The 15,002-nt window shown below is 44.8% G+C and overlaps 1 protein-coding gene across 2 annotated transcripts in view; it reads left to right on the plus strand.

The window, feature by feature from the left end:
• The first annotated feature begins 7,852 nt into the window (after positions 1–7,852).
• The window catches only part of PHKG1 (phosphorylase kinase catalytic subunit gamma 1), a 35,142-nt gene continuing 27,992 nt past the window's right edge, over positions 7,853–15,002 (plus strand). Inside the window, exon 1 of one of the 2 annotated variants that reach the window (XM_006113099.4) lies at positions 7,853–8,310. The gene's annotated coding sequence lies outside the window, so the exon portion shown is untranslated. Of the gene's footprint in view, positions 8,317–15,002 lie in introns of both variants that reach the window. The other variant, XM_006113098.4, reaches the window with a different exon arrangement.

Consider the following 15,002-nt stretch of genomic DNA (forward strand, 5'->3'; position numbering starts at 1 on the left):
CAATGCTACCTGGGGGAGCTCTGCTAATCAGCTGGGTGGCCACCCAAATGCTCAGCTCACAGGGAACACTGATCTAGGGTCAAAGCCTGAGGGCTTCAGCCCTTGATGGCCGGGCTCTGGTGACAGCCTGTGTTCCCTCGAAGCTGCATGGCAGCACAGCTTCACAGGGGATTAGCCCCACCCAGTCAGAGGCTCAGGGCTCCTCCATGCATGGGGCTGTCTGACTGGGTAGGGCTGATGAATCACCTGTGATGCTGTGCAGCTTAGACTGAAAGCTGACAGCCCCCCTCCACCAGGGGCAGTGGGACTCAGGCAGACTTTGATTTCCCCCACCTGGAGTCGTATTGTAGCTTTTGTTGTCAGAAGGGGGTCATGGTGACAGGAAGTTTGAAAAACCTTACTCTAAAGAAAGCTGGAAATATTGACTTTGGTCATTGGCCTTTATTTTTGAAAACTTGTGGCAAGTGCGGGAGGTCATGGACAACTGGAAAGAGGTAAACATATAGGGCCCCTCTTTAGACAAGGGAAGGATGACAATCCAGGGAACTACAGACTGGTCCACCTCACCTCAGTCCCTAGAAAAATCCTGGAGGGGATCCTCAAGGAAGCCATTCTGAAGTACTAGGAAGGGGGGAAAGGGATCAGGAATAGTCAACATGGATTCACCAAGGGCAAGTCGTGCCTGACCAATCTGATTAGCTTCTAGGATGAGGTAACTGCGTCTGTGGACACGGGGATGACTTTAGCAAAGCCTTTGACACGGTCTCCCTTAAATTTGCTGGCAAGAATATTGTGGAAGTATGGATTGGATAAATGGGCTGTAAGGTGGATAGAAAGCTGGCTACATTGTTGGGCCCAATGAGTAGTGATCAACGGCTATGATTGGCAGTTGGTTTCTAGCAGAGTGCCCCAAGGATCGGTTCCAGGGCCTGTTTTGTTGAACATCTTTATTGATCTGAATGCGGGGATGGATTGCACCCTTGAAGTTTGTGGATGATGCTTAGGTGGGGGAGAGGTAGATATGCTGGAGGGCAGGAATAGGGCAGATTAAAGCAGGCATGTCCAAAGTCCGGCCCGCGAGCCAATTGCGGCCTGTGTTCTGGTTTAATACGGCCCCACAGGTAATTTGGCAATATCTATCTTTTAAGGCCCCCAACGCATCCATATGTATTGAGATGAATACATTGTAAAATCTCAGTTAATGTCAGTTGGTCTAAATCAGTTATAAATGTATTTGGACACAACATGTATACTTGGTGTTATGTTCCTGTTCATATTTTTTGAACTTAAAAGTTGACAGACAACCTTTATTACCAATAATATGTAATGTACTTTACAATGTTCCTGACCTATAGTTCAGCTTCCTGGATTTTTTTTTCATCTGGCCTTCAGATATGAAAGGCAGAGTGATTTAACACCTGTTTAGATTTGTCATCCATGTGACGAAATGAAAAGTATGCCGTTTGCAATAAACTTTGCATAAAATAGTTAATTTGCATTTAATTTTAATGGTTCAAAGAATGTCAGGCACAATGGTTGGCCCTCACGCATGTTCACTTCATCAAATCTGGCCCTCTTGGAAAAAAGTTTGGACTCCCCTGGATTAAAGGATTGGGCCAAAAGAATTCTGATGAGGTTCAACAAGGACAAGTGTAGAGTCCTGCATGTGGGACAGAAGAATCCCAAGCATTGGTACAGGCTGGGGACTGACTGGCTAAGTAGCAGTTCTGCAGAAAAGGACCTGGGGATTACAGTGGATGAGAAGCTGGATATGAGTCAACAGTGTGCCCTTGTAGCCAAGAGGGCTAATGGCATATTAGGGTGCATTAGGAGGAGCATTGCCAGCAGATCCAGAGAAGTGACTACTCCTCTTTATTTGGCACTAGTAAGGCCAAATCTGGAGTGTTGTCCCAATTCTGGGCCCCCTCAACAGAAGGGATGTGGATGCATTGGAGACAATCCAGAGGAGGGCAACGAAAATGATGAGGGGGCGGGAGCATATGGCCTATGAGCATGGCTAGACAAACCCCAACAAGAGCCACTCGCCAGCCCCGCACTAAGCACGCGCAAGACGGCACTGTGGATGCGCAAAGCACCAGTGAATGGGGCTTGTGGCGCGACCAGCTGAAATCTCGCCACGGGCGAGTAGATTCAGCAGTTTGTCAAGCCCTGCCTATGAGGAGAGACTGAGGAATTTGGGCTTGTTTACTCTATAGAAGAAGAGGGAGGGGAACATTTGATATCAGCCTTTAACTACCTGTAAGGAGTTTCCACTGAGAATGGAGAGGCTGTTCTCAGTGGTGACAGATCATAGAATCCTAGGGCTGGAAGAGACCTCAGGAGGTCATCAAGTCCAGCCCTCTGCCCAAAACAGGACCAATGCCAACTAAATCATCCCAGCCAGGGCTTTGTCAAGCCAGGACTTAAAAACCTCTAGGGATGGAGATTCCTCCACCTCCCTAGGGAACCCATCCCAGTGCTTAATCACCTTCCTAGAAAAAACTATTTTACTAATATCCAAATTAGACCTCCCCTAATGCAGCTTGAGACCTTTACTCCTCCCCCTGCTCACTGAGAATAGTCTCTTCCAGGTAGTAAAGGATGCTATCATTAGGGAGCAGAAAAACCAAAAATGGAAAGCTGTAGGGGAAAAAAGTCTGGGTGTACAAATAGAATACTGTAAAAATCACTGACTAGATCCCCATTCGGTTCAGATTAATTCACAAACCACACAAGTTACTTAAAAATACTCAGCATTTAAGGAAACATCTCCATGTAAGTGTTCAAGTGCTGGCTAGCTTGTAGATGGAGGCATTCCCAAGGGATGGGATTCTAGTCAGATAATCGAACAAAGAGCAATGGGCTCAAGTTGCAGTGGGCGAGGTTCAATATTAGGAAAAACTATTTCCCAAGGACAGTGGGGAAGCACTGGGATGGGTTCCCTAGGGAGGTGGTGGAATCTCCATCTCTAGAGGTTTTTAAGTCCTGGTTTGACAAAGCCCTGGCTGGGATGGTTTAGTTGTGCTTGGTCCTGTTTTAGGCAGGGGACTGGACTAGATGACTCCTGAGGTCTCTTCCAGCTGTAGGATTCTGACTTGTCTTTAAATGTCCTCCTTAATTGCTCCACTAGCAGTTGTATTTGTATGTTCTGTAAACAGCCTAAGAATGTCATGTGAAACTCAGCTGGATTTGAAACATTCCTACCTCTGCCATATACTTTTTTTTTTTCTACAAACCATGAATGGAAACTTAGGCCAAGTCTATTCCATGGGGAAGGTTGGTTTAAGCTACACAATTCCAGCTACGTACCTTGAGCCAAACTCCAGCACTGTTCCCACAGTGGGCGGTCAATAGGAGAGAAGCTCCCATCAACGTCCCTTCTTGTCACAGCTAGGAGTACTAAAGCTAAGGGCGGGAGCCTTCAGCACTTGAGATAGTGGGTCTTTATTAGACCTGCTAAATCGAAGGGTGGAAGATTGACTGCCAGAGGGGTGATCGTCCCGCGAGTCTAGACCTGACCTCAGTCACAACTGGAAAAGCAATAAAGTTCTTTTAAGAGAGCAGAGACCTCTGCAGCTGGCATCAGAAGGGAAGGAAATGGCAGTTACATCAGTGGATCTCCATTGTTCCCCCTTTTACCTGTTCGGATACTGCTTAGTATTAACTGTTTTCCATAGGTAGGTGTATATACCAGCATGCAGCCTGACTGTTCCCAGTAAGTCTCAGGCAAAATCCCAAGGAAGACTCTTTGGTGTGAGAGTGATGCCCTAAGTAGTATTTTGAGCACATACATTATGAGACTGACACACAAGAATGGCCAGACTGGATCAGAGCAAAGGTCCATCCAGCCCAGTATCCTGTCTGCCGACAGTGGCCAATGCCAGATGCCCCAGAGGGAGGGAATCGAACAGGTAATGATCAAGCGATCTCTCTCCTGCCATCCATCTCCATCCTCTGACAAACAGAGGCTAGGGACACCATTCCTTATCAATACTAGCTAATAGCCATTTATGGACTTAACCTCCATGCATTTATCTGGTTCTCTTTAAACCCTGTTATAGTCCTAGCCTTCACAGCCTCCTCAGGCAAGGAGTTCCACAGATTGACTATGTGCAGTGTGAAGAAGAACTTCCTTTTATTTGTTTTAAACCTGCTGCCCATTAGTTTAATTTGGTGGCCCCTAGTTCTTATATTATGGGAACAAGTAAATAACTTTTCCTTATTCACTTTCTTCGTACCACTCATGAGTTTATATACCTCTATCTTATCCCCCCCTTAGTCTCCTCTTTTCCAAGCTGAAAAGTCCCAGTCTCTAATCTCTCCTCAGATGGGGCCCGTTCCAAACCCCTAATCATTTTTGTTGCCCTTCTCTGAACCTTTTCTAATGCCAGTATATCTATTTTGAGATGAGACCACATCTGTATGCAGTATTGCAGATGTGGGTGTACCATGGATTTATAAAAGGGAAATAAGATATTCTCTGTCTTATTCTCTGTCTTATTCTCTATCCCCTTTTTTAATGATTTCTAACATCCTGTTTGTTTTTTTGACTGCCACTGCACACTGCGTGGATGTCTTCAGAGAACTATCCATGATGACTCCAAGATCTCTTTCCTGATTAGTGGTAGCTAAATTAGCCCCCATCATATTATATGCATAGTTGGGGTTATTTTTCCCAATGTGCATTACTTTACATTTATCCACATTAAATTTCATTTGCCATTTTGTTGCCCAGTCACTAAGTTTTGTGAGATCTTTTTGGAGTTCTTCACAGTCTGCTTTGGTCTTAACTACCTTGAGCAGTTTAGTGTTGTCTGCAAACTTTGCCACCTCACTGTTTACTCCTTTCTCCAGATCATTTATGAATATGTTGAATAGGATTGGTCCTAGGACTGACCCTTGGGGAACACCACTAGTTACCCCTCTCCATTCTGAAAATTTACCTTTTATTCCTACCCTTTGTTTCTTGTCTTTTAACTAGTTCTCAGTCCATGAAAGAATCTTCCCTCTTATCCCATGACAACTTAATTTACGTAAGAGCCTTTGGTGAGGGACCTTGTCAAAGGCTTACTGGAAATCTAAGTACACTATATCCACTGGATCCCCCTTGTCCACATGTTTGATGACCCCTTCAAAGAACGCTAATAAATTAGTTTGTTGACCCCTTCAAAGAATTCTAATAAATTAGTAAGACATGATTTCCCTTTACAGAAACCATGTTGACTTTTGCCCAACAAATGATGTTCTTCTACGTGTCTGACAATTTTATTCTTTCTTTACTATTGTTTCAACTAATTTGCCCAGTACTGACATTAGATTTACCAGTCTGTAACTGCCGGGATTGCCTCTAGAGCCCTTTTTAAATATTGGCGTTACATTAGCTATCTTTCAGTCATTGGGTACGGAAGCTGATTTAAAGGATAGGTTACAAACCATAGTTAATAGTTCTGCAATTTCACATTTGAGTTCTCTCAGAACTCTTGGGTGAATGCCATCTGGTCCCGGTGACTTGTTACTGTTAAATTTATCAATTAATTCCAAAACCTCCTCTAATGACACTTCAGTCTGTGATAAGTCCTCAGATTTGTCACCTACAAAGGACGGGTCAGGTCTGGGAATCTCCCTAACATCCTCAGCTGTGAAGACTGAAGCAAAGAATTCATTTAGTTTCTCTGCAATGGCTTTATCGCGTTTAAGTGCTCCTTTTGTATCTCAATTGTCCAGGGCCCCACTGGTTGTTCAGCAGGCTTCCTGCTTCTGATGTACTTAAAAAAACATTTTGTTATTACTTTTTGAGTTTTTGGCTAGCTGTTATTCAAACTCCTTTTTGGCTTTTCTTATTACATTTTTACACTTAATTTGGCAGTGTTTATGCTCCTTTCTATTTACCTCACTAGGATTTTACTTCCATTTTTAAAAGATGTATTTTTATCTCTGACTGCTTCTTTTACATGGTTGTTAAACCACGGTGGCTCTTTATTAGTTCTTCTATGTTTTTTAATTTGGGGTATACATTTAAGTTGGGCCTCTATTATGGTGTCTTTGAAAAGTGTCCATGCAGGGATTTTACTTTAGTCACTTGTACCTTTTAATTTCTGTTTAACTAACCTCCTCATTTTTGCATAATCCCCTTTTTGAAATTAAATGCCACAGTGTTGGGCTGCTGAGTTGTTCTTCCCACCACAGGAATGTTAAATGTTGTTATATTATGATCACTATTTCCAAGCGGTCCTGTTATAGTTACCTCTTGGACCAGATCCTGTGCGCCACTCAGGACTAAAATGAGAATGGCCTCTCCCCTTGTGGGTTCCTGTACCAGCTGTTCCAAGAAGCAGTCGTTTAAGGTGTCAAGAAATTTTGTCTCTGCATCTTGTCCTGAGGTGACATGTACCCAGTCAATATGGGGATAGTTGAAATCCCCCACTATTATTAAGTTCTTTATTTTGATAGCCACTCTAATCTCCCTTAGCATTTCATAGTCACTATTACTGTCTTGGTCAGGTGGTCGATAATAGATCCCTACTGTTATATTCTTATTAGAGCAGGGAATTACTATCCATAGCGATTCTATGGAACATGTTGATTCATTTAAGATTTTTACTTTATTTGATTCTAAATTTTCTTTCACATATAGTGCCACTCCCCTACCCACACAACCTGTTCTGTTCTTCTGATATATTTTGTACCCCGGAATGATTGTGTCCCATTGATTGTCCTCACTCCACCAGGTTTCTGTGATGCCTATTATATCAGTATCCTCCTTTAACACGAGGCACTCTAGTTCACCCATCCAATTTTTTAGACTTCTAGCATTTGTGTACAAGCACTTTAAAAATGAAAAAAGATCTTGCGCAAGAGCGCATCCACACTGCCATTTGCTTTTGCGTAAGAGCATCCATGGCAGTGTGGATGCTCTCTTGCATGAGAAAGCTCTGATGGCCATTTTAGCCATAGGGATTTCTTGCCCAAGAAACCCCTGTTGCCTGTCCACACTGCCTTCTTGAGCAAAAGGGCTTATTCCTCGTGGAGAGAGGAATAACTCTTGCGCAAAAAGCCCTCTGTTCTGACGCTTTACTGTAAATGTACTTGCGCAAGAATGCATGTGCAGTGTAGACAGTCCACAAGTTTTTGTGCAAGAAGTCTGCTGTGTAGACATAGTTGATCAGTTTAAGCTTAGGCTGTAGGAGAGGGATAGCAAATTAAATTAAGGTGCCGATGGAATTAATGGTGGGTACTACACTTGAAATATGAGCTGGCATACAAATTCATGGTTCTCTTGACCATTTCAAACCTTCCTCTTTTCTGTATAAGAATCTTTAAACTATATCTTTAAAGGTAGCTTGGTAGACAGCACTTGTACTGAACTAAAGCAGATTTTTTATCTTCCCTCCCCATTGTGACTTCACACTTTAGCCTCAAACCTACTTCTGCAGAGGCTTCCTAGGAATCCACTGTTCCCATGATAAGAATAGCCCCAGTAGTTGAAGAGGTGTGCATAGCATCCCACTTGCAAGGGACTGAGCAGATCTACAGCAAAACAGCTGAGACAAGAACTGGGAAAAAGCAAAGCTGGCAGGGAACCCATTCAGGTAATCAAGAGAACAAAATGGTCAAAGCATTACTGCTGAGTTAGCACACATGTTCAAAGATCAGATGGGGGAAATGAGCATGAAGGACCAATGGGGTGAAGATGGGATTTCTGCCTTCTCACCTTGTGACTGCTCACTACATGGCCTTTTGCTTGATTACCTCCCACTTCTCTGGCTGCACTTCAGAAACACACATGCTGGGATTACAAGAACTTTCTATGCTCTGTGTGTGAATTCTTACCTAATAACAGTTCTGAATTGGCTCCAAATGCTGAAGAAAAAATACCGACCACTTTCATGAGAAACTAGGCACCTTGAATGTTATAATTCAGTAGCATATAGGAGACCCAGGAAAGCACTGTTACTACTGAGTAGTTTCTGTTCAGTACAAAGTAGAGTCATTCGTGTTACTCTCCCAGATCTTACACTCCTATGCAGAAATTAAATTAACGTGGTGATGATGTACATTCACGCCTGAGGTTTGGCATTGCTTCCAAGTTGCACTGCAATTTATTTTTGGCTTTGCAGACCTCAGACAGAGACTGCCCTGCAATGAGTTAGCAGCAGCGCTGAAGGCTGGGTGGTTGTCGAACTCAAAATTGATCTGTGTCCTGGACCCTTATTGTTCAAGCTGATTTTGATTCTTGTGAAAGTCATTTGATCCCTAATTGCTGCTCCAAGAAAATTTGGGCTGAAAGTAGAAGGCAGAATCTGCAAAGAGGTAATGGTAAGTAGGGACGTGCAGTGTCTAGAAACTGCTTTCTTTAAAGGAAGCAAGCAGCAGGAGGTCATCTACAAAGGCGGGAGGGGGGGAGGGGAGAGATATGAACCACTGATATGTTGTGATGTTTTACATAGCACCTTACAGATGATCACTGTAAATCAGTCTCAATAGTGAATTGTAATGCAGAGATCCTTATTTTCTTATGTGCCGGGAAGGGGGAGGGGATATCCTGTTGGTACCATAAAAGTAACTATGTAATCTTGCTAGAGTTGAAAGCTTCTCTCAAACCCACTAGTGCTAAAAGCAGCAAGGTTTCTGAAACAAAAGCATGTTGTCTAATCCTGGCTTTGAAACCGATTTGTAATGACAGAATTTGACACACTGTAGCAGTGTAACACTGGAACGACACCCCTTACTGCCCTGGTGTTAAAGCAGAATTTGGCCCATTATCTGTAAAGGGATAAAGCTCAGTATTGAAAAGGTCTATTTATTTAAAGGGTGCAGCCAGAGTAGAAAAACTGGTACAGGTTGGATCTCCCTGGTACTGCTCCCTTGGGACCTGACCGGTACTGGATGAGGGATTTTGCCAGACCAGGGGAAGTTATTTCTGGACCTCCTGCTGCCACCCTTCCTACCCCCCGCCCAGCCTGCTGGCCTCCTGGCTGGCTCATCACCTCCTGTTGGCCCCACTGTCCTACTGACCCCACTGGGCAGCGATTGCTGCCCTGGCTCCGGGTCCTGCTGGGCAGCCGCACACCATGTATCCCTGCCCCACCAAGTTACCCCAGCTCCCAGCCTCGCTGGGCAGATGCTACTGCCACACGCTGCCGGTGGGCCCGCTGCGGGCAGCCCCCTGCCCTGCCAGCCCTGCAGGGATCCTTGTCACTGGCCCTGCACTGGAACTCCTCTGGTCCAGACAGACAATGGATGTTGCCAGACCAGAGAATCCCGGTGAAGAGTTTCAACTTCTATTAACAGATCAGAGCTACTCTATTCCTGTATCAGCCTATTATTTTTAGGGTTTAATATAGCAGTGGCCAACATGTCATCTATGCCACACGTGGTTCTTTTTTGGTTAAAGTGCAGCTCCCCAGTTCACCATGCCCCCCTTCTCTAAGGGATTGCTAGGGGCAGCAAGTTGGAGGTTTGGGGCTTCAGCCCCATAGAATGCAACTGCCGGGGCCCCAAGCCTTAGTAGGCACTTCCTGTGTGGTGGTGGTGGTGGGGGGTGCTAGTTGGCTTCTCCCACCACCCTGCTGCAGGGTAGAAGCCCCACCAGGCACACACCACAGGGCTGATGCCCCCAGATACAGCAAGCATGCTGGCTTTCAGTCATGATATGTGGCACAGTCAGTGCGTTTGTCTGTATATTAAACCAGGCATGGTCAGTTATTTCAGGCTATCAAAGTTTCAAAAGAGATACTCTGGGGATAACATGAAATGCAAACTTGGTGCCGATGTCTGACTATCCAGGCTGAGATCATGGGGTTTTCCATCTCTGAAGAGTAACATTACCCAAATAAAGACAATGTAGCACTTTAAAGACTAACAAGATGGTTTATTAGATGATGAGCTTTCGTGGGCCAGACCCACTTCCTCAGATCAAATAGTGGAAGAAAGTAGTCACAACCATATATACCAAAGGATACAATTAAAAAAAATTGAACAAATATGATCTGAGGAAGTGGGTCTGGCCCACGAAAGCTCATCATCTAATAAACCATCTTGTTAGTCTTTAAAGTGCTACATTGTCCTGCATTTTGCTTCAACTACCCCAGACTAACACGGCTACATTTCTATCACCAAATAAAGACGATGCCTTTGACAGGGCCAGTGATATGACTGGATTGTCCTGCTGCTATTAGTCCTCTGTAAAGGAGGCCAGCGGACTTCAAGCAAGCTCTGTTGGGCTGGAGCTTGCTGCATCTGTTGAAGCCCCCCACTGAGGAGATCTCCAAATCTGGGTCTTCTCCCCACAAAACGAGATAAAAGAGACCTGAATGGTCTGCTCTTGCAAGGAGCCCACTGCAGTCCTCCACTCAGACGCTTAAGAGTTTAAGAGCCCTTAGGACCCCCGCCTGTAATGTGTTGAGCATTTCAGCTTGGCGGGGCACTGGAGGGCTCTCAGCATCTCCTCTGAAGGGCACGACATGACTGAGAGAGGACTTGGGGTAGGTGTATGTGCCCTGACACCACCTGTCTTGCCAGGCACCACCATTGCATCTGAGCTCAAGACAGTTTTTGCTACGGGTGCGGGATTCGCTCACTCCGTATACCTGCTACGTTTGCTCCTTTAAAAAACAAGCCAATTCCAACCCCCTTCCTGAGGACACAGCATTGTTATTTTGAAATAACATAGTCTGCATTTACACAGCTGGCAGGCATTTCGAAATGTTGAAATAGTGTCAAGCTGGAGGACTTCTTACTCCGACTCCTGGAACCCTCATTTTTATGAGTGAGGGAAGTCAGAGGAAGAGCGCTCTACTTCCATACAAGTGGTGTGTAGACAGCACCAAAACTCGAAATAAGCCATTTCGAAATAAGCTACGCAATTGACATAGCTGAATTTGCATAGATTATTTCAAGTTAAGCCCTGCTGTGTAGATGCGCCCTTGTCAGAGGTGTGCCGATCTCTTTTCTCTGTCTTTTCCTCAACCTTGTTTTAAATATCTTCTCTGTCTTGCCTTAGGGATTGGTTTATATAATGCTTGTGTGCCTTCTACCATTTGATATCTACAGCAGCTGGAAGAGCATATAGGGATCAGGCTGCTCTTTATAAATTCAGTGACCCTAAGTTAGTTCATTGAAATTTGTTTTTAGTTAAATAAGAGCATCCAGCCCTTAGCACTGATATAAATAAGCTAGGCTGATATTGAGTGACTTACAGTGGAGCATAGGTCAAGACATACAAGCTGAAGACCTTCAAGAAGAGCTTTCGGTTTCTTAGAACCAGGCCAGGACAAACATCATTTGAGGACATGATATGAATGCACTTCACAGAAACACATGCACACCTGTAGTTATTTTATCAATCACCATGTGTGTTTTTCAACCCAAAAGATAACAGAGGCAAGATTGCAACACGGGGACCTTCTGGCCAACAGCTTTTGGCTATGAAATAAACCGTGAACAGCTATGTTGGCATGTGGACAAAAGTAACCTCTAATGCTAAATGACTTTGTCAGAGGCCTGTTTTTTCCGATGGTGCTGAGTGCTCACACAATGGCTAGAGAGTTTCAAGAAGCCCCAGCAAGGAACACCATGGGAGTTCAGTTCCTCATAGGCCCCTGTCCCTAAATGTGTGTAAACTGGGACACCAAACAAACAGGCCACCTGGGAAAGTTAGAACTTGACCCTACTTCCTTCGCAGTCAAGAGGGCATAAGGTTACCAGCAGTGTATTTTGAACATAAGGGATTGTTTTTAGCACCTGCACTGCCTCATCCTGATATTATTCAGCAATAAGCAGTACTCACCTACATTTGCAGGGGTATTTCTTGCTGCATTTCTCAGCACTCAGCAACTACCAGTGTTGTTCTACAGAGATGAAAAAATAAGGGATGCTCTTGTAATAAGAGACTACTGGGAACCTTAGCCACTGATTGCTATACAAGCAGCAACTTCAACCCTCTTCTCCCACCGTACATACAGATGCATACACAGAAATAAATGAATTTGTAAGTAAACACTGGATGATTCTGAACCCTTTAACTTTCACTACAGTTCCTGGAAATTGCTGGATGCTGGCCACTCAGCCGCATCAGGTCCTAAGTACGTGGCTGCTGAATGGACTTTGGGAAACTTGGTTTCCAAACTGCTGTATTACTCAATGATATTGGGTAACTTAGACTGAGCATGTTATCCAAACCCTGACCTTATGAAACTGATCAGCTGCAAGCACAGTGCTTTCTAACACAGAGGCTTGTGGGAGAAGTACAGATGGGCATGTCTCTATTTAGCATAACGAAAGTTTATGCCGATCAGCAGAATACCCTCCTAGCTGCAGCAGCAGCAGCATCTCAGATGTCATCCAGACCTAAACCTGCACTTGGATTGTTTTTTCTTTTGCTTGGAGTAATTTGTGTATTTTTTCTAGGAATTTTTTTAAAAAACCCAACACTTCCAACAGTTTTGTATTGCTCACTGCTCTACTTAAAAAGTTGACAATCATGTGTCATTATGGGGGAGGCACACAGAAATAGCCACTGAGCGGGATTGTTGACCTGCTATAGTCTATCACAAAGGGACCCTGACAAGTAAGCCAAAAATTTCTCAAGTTTCTACAGATTTGGGGTGCTTAGTGTGAGACGTCCCAAAGGGCCTGATTCTCAGAGAGCCCCGATCCTCCACCCTCTGAAAATCAGGGTCTTTTTCACATCTCACGTTGGGTAATTGTCACTTTTAAAGCTCTTGGCTGCAGTTGATAGTGAGAGCAGCAATGGTTTGAGCACAGATTTCTGATGTCAGCTCATTGTGTGTACCACGTAACCTCTCTGTCTCAGCTCCCCTACCCTCAGACAGGTAACATTACCTTCATCCCTGCCTGAGTGCAGCAAACTACCCCGTTCAGCAAGGCACTAGAGGAAATGGGACTCAAGTAGATACTTTGCTGAATAGTGGCTATAGTGGAGATCCTGGTGCTGGCCCTTTAAAGGGCCAGTTTTACTACAGCAGGCATATCCCTCCCCTGCCATCCCCCCAAGAGACGAATGTTATTCACTGGACTTCTTCCTGCAGGACGGGGGGGATTTTAAAGGGCCTATAGTACAACTGGCAACTGGAGTCAAGGAGTGTTTACTCCAGGTGAGGGATTAAGCAGCCCCTGTGGCATTGCCATGGCAACAGAGCCTGTGTTCTGCTGTCTGGTAGCAAGCCAGGGAGCTACCACGTCCATCCGTGCTTAGTATCCTCATCCCTGTGCTCACCACAGCCCTCTCCTATGAGGGACGCGATAGGGCCAGGACAGTCAGTAAAGGGCCAAGATTTCAGAAGTACCCGGTGATCTGAGGTCAGGTCTCTCAAAGTTTGATGGGCTCCAGTTTGAGACACCTTAAAGTGACCTGATTTTCAGAGTGGATACTCAGCACTTTCAAAAAGGCAGGACCCTCGAAGGCTGCTGAAGTTGGGAACTCTGTCATCAGCCAACCCTCAGTCTGGGCTCAACTATAATCTTGTCACGTCTCTTGCTCCTGGGCCTTCTTTGGAAGGCCCCATGGTCAATCTCATTGTTCCTAGAGGGACTTCAGCTCACTCTTGGAGTCTTAACTACAGGAAGGGGAGCTTAGAAGGTGAAACTGGCCACAGGGGTGAGGAGAAAGCTTGCTTAGGTGTAGGAAGGCTGCCAACGACTGTAAGAGTGTCCACACTCCCAAGCCCTCTATTTTGAAATAAGGGGCTGGTTATTTTGAAATGACTACTCCTTTGTGTGAGGAATAATGCTTGTTTTGAAATAATTATTACGGGAGTTATTTTAGAATACGTTCTTTTGAAATAGTTCCCTAGTATAGACGTGCCCTGCAGGTCCTTTCCAGGTCCTGCCATAGGTCACAGGTAGGAAGCAGGCCTACAGGCTCCCTTGCTTATATGAGGCTCATAGTGTTCCCCAACCAGAGCAGGAGGAAAGGCTGGCTACTGCTCTAAGCTACTGCAGCTCACTAAGGGCATATCTACAATAGGACATTATTTCAACATACCTTTTGAAATAACTCCCGAAATAACTATTTTGAATTAGCTTGTCCACACTATGGGGAAGCCTCAACACTAGTCCGAGGCAGGCTCTGTTACGATGGACGGTGCAACCTCAAGTTAGAGCCACAGGGAGCACCCGGGAGTGTCCACACGGTCACTAGTCCAAAATAATTGTTTCAAAATTAGCGTTATTCCTCGTGGAAAGTGAGAATTATTTCAAAATAACCAGCCGCTTATTTCAAAATAAAGGGCTTGGTAGTGTGGCCACTCCTCTTGTTATTGCGAAATAAGGGGAGCTATTTTGAAATAACTCCCTAGTGTAGACCAGGGCTACCAATGGTTGGCAGCTTTCCTACACCTAGGCAACCTTTCTCCTCACCTCTGTGGCCAGTTCACCTTCTAAACTCCCTTTCTCCAAGTGGTGCATATTCTGCATGTGGCTCTAATTGGTGCTGCTTGCTTGCAGGAGGGAGGCCCCAAGTCTGAGAGACATTGTGGTCTATTGAAGTTCCCCTAGCTTCAGTAGGATTTGAATCCAGCTCAGAATAGAACATTCTCCCCCCTTCAGTGAAATGCTCCCTTTCATTTTGTCCCTTTCGGGTGCCAATCCTGACTTTCTCCTTCTCTAGAAGGAAGCAGAAACAAGGCCCAGTCCTGTGGGTAGTGCAGCCTGCCATCTCATCTTTCCTGGTGTGTGCACATGTAGTGAATGAATGGGCCTGGGAGAGTGATGAATACAATTTTGTTTGGATTCTGAACAAGACCTTCAGAGATATGTAGGCTCCTAACTCCCTTTTATTTCAGAAGCAATTAGGAACCTCAGTACCTATGAAAGTCTGGGCCTCTGTCTAATTCTATCAGATGTCAGGACTTGAAATAAAATAAAGGCAATTGGAAACCCAATGATAGAGAGATGCAGGTCTATTTTTAGCCTTTAGGTTGAAAAGGCTGGTTAGAGGAAACAAAGACGGTCATGGTATTATTTAGTTGCTCTTTTCTTGT

This window comes from Pelodiscus sinensis, chromosome 21 (assembly GCF_049634645.1).
Source record: "Pelodiscus sinensis isolate JC-2024 chromosome 21, ASM4963464v1, whole genome shotgun sequence".
Taxonomy (NCBI): domain Eukaryota; kingdom Metazoa; phylum Chordata; order Testudines; family Trionychidae; genus Pelodiscus; species Pelodiscus sinensis.